Genomic DNA, 4803 nt, shown 5'->3' on the forward strand with positions numbered 1-4803 from the left:
AGGCTTTTCAAAGTCCAACCTAAGATTCCTTACAGAAATTTTCAGCACTGAAAACTGAACACCTGCTGCACCTGTGTAAATTATCAGTGCAAACTCAATGAGACCGGCCAAGAAAAGTCAGACAGAGAAAGACAAATACTGTATGGTCTCACTTATACGTGGAATCAAAAAAAGTCAAACTCGGAAACAGAGGAAGGAGGTTACCAGGGGCTGGGGGCAGGGGGCATGGGGAATGGAGAGATGTTGTCACAACATCCAGAAGAGTTTATTAAACTAGTTTCAATGTAGCACCATTCTCAGTGTGGCAAGATTCTTGATTTGGGGGCAAAATGTTGAGTCTGGGCTTCATGGAACCTGTAAGTTACCCAGATGATGAGCCATAGCTGCTGAGTCATGATCAGAAAAATGGGGGCCAGGTGGGAGCTAGGTCTTCCTCCATCAGCTCTCTCCAAGGGCAAATGCCGTCAGCTGAGGCAGTCATCTCTTTGGGAGCTGGCCATGAGTGGACAGACATCTGGCTTTTCATCCTGGTACAGCTGGCTCATATCTTCCAAGGGTTTCCCAATGATGACGACGACCCAAGGCACATACTCGTGGGTGGCTGCAGAGCCTCTGTAAGCAGGGCGTTCATGTTCAAGAGCTGCGTGCCGTGGTCCCCACTGTGCTCTCCATCATAGCGCTGGGGGACACCTTCGGGACGTAGATCTGAAGGCATGACTTCAGATCGTTCTCCATGTCATACATTTCCTCTAAGCAGACAACGATCAGGACAGCCACGTTCCTCTCTAGCTGGTCCGACAGGCAGGCCTCCACCTTGTTAAGCTTGCACTCCTCCTCCCGGTGCTGGCACGTAACCTGCCACTTACCACTGACGTTCTGTTCCTTGACATTTCCATAGGGCACCAGGGTGACATTGAAGATTTCCAGGACCATCAGCCACGTTGGGAAGAGCTCTCAGACCCGGAAGTCCTGGCATCCAGGGCACATCACCTCGTGGTTGAGGCTCACGTTGAAAGGTGGCAAGTGGGATTTCCCGAGGGGCACCTGTAGGCCCAGGTCACTGGCCTTGCAGGTGTCTGCCCCCTTGGGGAGTGTGTCCAGCAGGGACTCCCATGCCACCACGGGAACCTGGAGCAGCAGCACCAGCAGGAACAGCAGGAGGGGCGACCAGGTCATCACCATGTGGACACAGGAGTCGCAGCAGGAGCCACAATACTGCCAGTCTAGAGCTGCACAAATATATTAAGATAGTTTCTTTCTTGCCTTTCTTTCTTTCTTTCTTTCTTTCTTTCTTTCTTTCTTTCTTTCTTTCTTTCTTTCTTTCTTTCTTTCTTTCTTTCTTTCTTTCTTTCCTTCCTTCCTTCCTTCCTTCCTTCCTTCCTTCCTTCCTTCCTTCCTTCCTTCTTTCTTTCTTTCTTTATTTTTTCCCTTCCTTCCTTCCTTCTTTCCTTCCTTCCTTCCTTCCCTCTTTCTTTCTTTCCTCCTTCCTTCCTTCCTTCCTTCCTTCCTTCCTTCCTTCCTTCCTTCCTTCCTTCCTTCCTTCTCTTTCTTTCTTTCTTTCTTTCTTTCTTTCTTTCTTTCTTTCTTTCTTTCTTTCTTTCTTTCTTTCTTTCTTTCTTTCTTTCTTTCTTTCTTCTCTCTCTCTCTCTTACAACCAGGTGCTTTACTGGCTCATATCCAGTTTGGGTCAATTAAAACTATTGCTTTTTGCATCAGACTAACTGCTTTGGTAGAAATTTGCCTAAATTTTTTCTAAAATACCTACGAAGCCACAGAAAGATAAAAACCCCATTTATCACCAAAAGCTAAGACCAACAGAAAAACCACTTGCCAAAATCTACAAGGAATTTATACTTAAAATTTTAAAATGAGCTGGGGAAAAAAGAACTGGCTATCATTCTGACCTTTTCATCAAGACACAGGATCTCAGACTATGTAAAAGAAGGCAAGAAGAGGTTTTGTTCCTCCATCCCTTACCTGGAGACATGGGGTCTATATCACAAGAAACCTGGTAACTATTCCTTTACCATATGGGTGCTATATTTTGAGTTGATATAAATATTTTTTGCCATCTCCATCTTTCAACATTCACTTAGAGCCTAATTCTAGGAAGTATATAAGTGGGGGGCGGTGAATGTATTGCATTCTTGAAGGAATAATCACCAGAAATAAAATGCTGTAGCTGGGGATATAAAGTGTCCCGGTAGCAATACACAGTGAGTAGGGAAGTCTAGAACCAGGTGTGGAATGCAGCACAGCAGAGCCACGCTGCAGGAATGTTAGCTAAGTGATAAAAATTGGGCAGACACCCAGGCTTATCAACTTATCCATCTGAGAAAATTCCATCATTACCCAAGTGTCCAATCAATAGAACCAAATACAATCTACACAACCTGGGTGTGGGTGAATCTGAAACTGGCTCTTTCTCTTTTCATTCAAAAATGAGTAATCAGAAAAACTGTCATTGGAGATATGAAAAACAATTACACAGAAGACCAGATGAAGAACATTCCTGTGAAAATTACGTCTTGCAGGGGAACCAGAAAACAATATTAGAAAACTGTGTAACATCCTCAGAAATATGCAAGAAGACAAGGTCTCTAGGAACAAGGTGCAGATAAGTCACAAAGAGAGAAAAGAATGGGATGCAGAGACAAGAGTGAGATGAAGAGCAATGAGAGATGAGTGAGATAAATAAGAGTATTAACTATACCAAACATATAATGTTTTATATTAAGTAATATAGCATGAACATATACATTGTAATGAATAAACAGCAGCACCCTGCCATGTGGAACAATAAGTTAGTATTCTGGAGATCACAGTTGAGATATTCTTCTATAGTACAGAGGAAAAGAATGAAGAAAAAAACGGTGGGTGAGAAGGTGGTAGATACAGAGGACAGAAAATATGATTCAACCTAATGAGCATGACGGGAACAAGAATAAGAGAAACTGAGATAAATCAAAGACCTAATTGAAGATTACTTTCTTGTGATGAATAGCATTTGAGCATGCAAATTGATGAGACTCATTATATTCCAGGTAAAATTAAAGAAAACTGACCCATACCTAGATATAGCTTGAGCACATTTTAAAATTGAAGGAATGAAGAGTTCTCCTGGCACTCAGGTTTAAAAATAATTATTATTTACTTATAAAAGAACAGAAACTAGATTAATCTCTGACTTCTATGCACTGCCAGAAAACAATGCAATCATATCTACAAAATTTGATGGGAAAAGATTGTTATTTATGAATTTTATATCTAACCATGTGTGTCATTGATTAATGAAGGCAATAGAAAGACATTCTCAGACGGCCAAAAACTCAGAAAATAGATCAGCCCAGGTTTTTCCTTGAACATTAATGGAGGACATACACTGACCAACAGATAAAAGAATCAAAATTAATAAAACACACACACACACACACAGGCACACACACGAGCAGGACTTCCCTTAAACAGTCTGAAACCATGTTCAGGAATCAGTAGATTATGTGTGCTGTCTGGGACATTGTGTAGTTCAGAGACCACTTAGCCCTGTGAGAAGCATTGTTGGTTGCTACCCAACATCTTCCTTCCTCCTTTCCAACACCACCCCAATTTTGTTCATATCCTTCTCGTTACCTAGTCATGAGCTTCAAAGAAAGCTAGTTCCATACCCAGACACAAGGTGTGGACTGTGATTGGACTATCTCCACTCTATGACTGGTTTAAATAATGAGCATGTGACATAATCCTGACCAATAAGACATGTGGGAGGTCTGTAGGCAGAGACTTCTGAGAAAAGTTTCACTATTACATAGAGATAACTTGTAGAAGACAGGCTCATCTTTCCTGGTTATTGCCCCGTCTGGTTATTGCCCGTGTCTGGGAACTACTGCAGTCATCTCACAGCCATGAGAGGGGCTGGCCTGAGGACCACGCCAATATACCTTGGATGGCGCAGCCAGAAGATGGAAAGAATCTGGGTCCTTGCTGACATTATTGATTAGCTAAATTAACCAAACCTGGGCCTGAAGTGTGATGTGATACTGGATCTATTTATTATCTAATACAAATGAGACAGAATTTTCTATTACACTCAGAAAATCATTCTAAGTGACACAACCCTGAAGTGTTCACTTAGCTATTCCTCTACTGCTTCCATTCCTCTCTCGGTACCAAGAAACATATTTCTTGAGCCATACCCTTTAACCTACAGTTCATATGGAATCTCTTGCCTTATTTGATGATCACTTATAACAATAACTGGTGCTGTTCTTGTCCAGATTTTTCTAACAACAGCTCAGCTTATTACATAGTGAAGATCTTATGCCAAGAAAATTACTCAACAAAAGATCTTTTCTCTCCCTGTCTACAGAAGCAGTACTGCATAGAATGACATAATGAACTTGTTCATTGCTAAAGAATTGAGAAATGATTTTTTATGTATCTTTAAGCCTCGGTTTAAATGACCTAACCCATTAGATTTTTTTTTTAATGAAAAAAGACAATAAATCATCCAGGGACAGACATTATATATCATTAAATGCCTCTTCGTAAATTATGGGACTTGTGAATATTCCTGAAATAAACGGCACTCAAAAATCAGCATATATTATTATCTCAGCTCAGTAAATGCATAGAAAACACCTAAGAAAATAAACTAAATTGTTAATGGTGATTCTTTGTGTGTGATGGGATTGATTATTACTTTCTTCTTTAAACTTATAGATACTTGTATTCACATTTGTCATGTCTCTTCTTTGGTATATAAGTACATGACTTTCCTTGACCAAGGAAGTACATGGCACCATC

At 40.9% G+C, this 4803-nt stretch overlaps 1 pseudogene; it reads right to left on the bottom strand.

Annotated features, from left to right (window-relative positions):
- Window positions 1–282: 282 nt before the first annotated feature.
- Window positions 283–1176, bottom strand: LOC109458568 (gamma-interferon-inducible-lysosomal thiol reductase pseudogene; annotated as a pseudogene).
- Between the last annotated feature and the right edge of the window lie 3627 nt (window positions 1177–4803).

This window comes from Rhinolophus sinicus, chromosome 14 (genome assembly GCF_057876585.1).
Source record: "Rhinolophus sinicus isolate RSI-liver-muscle chromosome 14, RSI-T2T, whole genome shotgun sequence".
Taxonomy (NCBI): domain Eukaryota; kingdom Metazoa; phylum Chordata; class Mammalia; order Chiroptera; family Rhinolophidae; genus Rhinolophus; species Rhinolophus sinicus.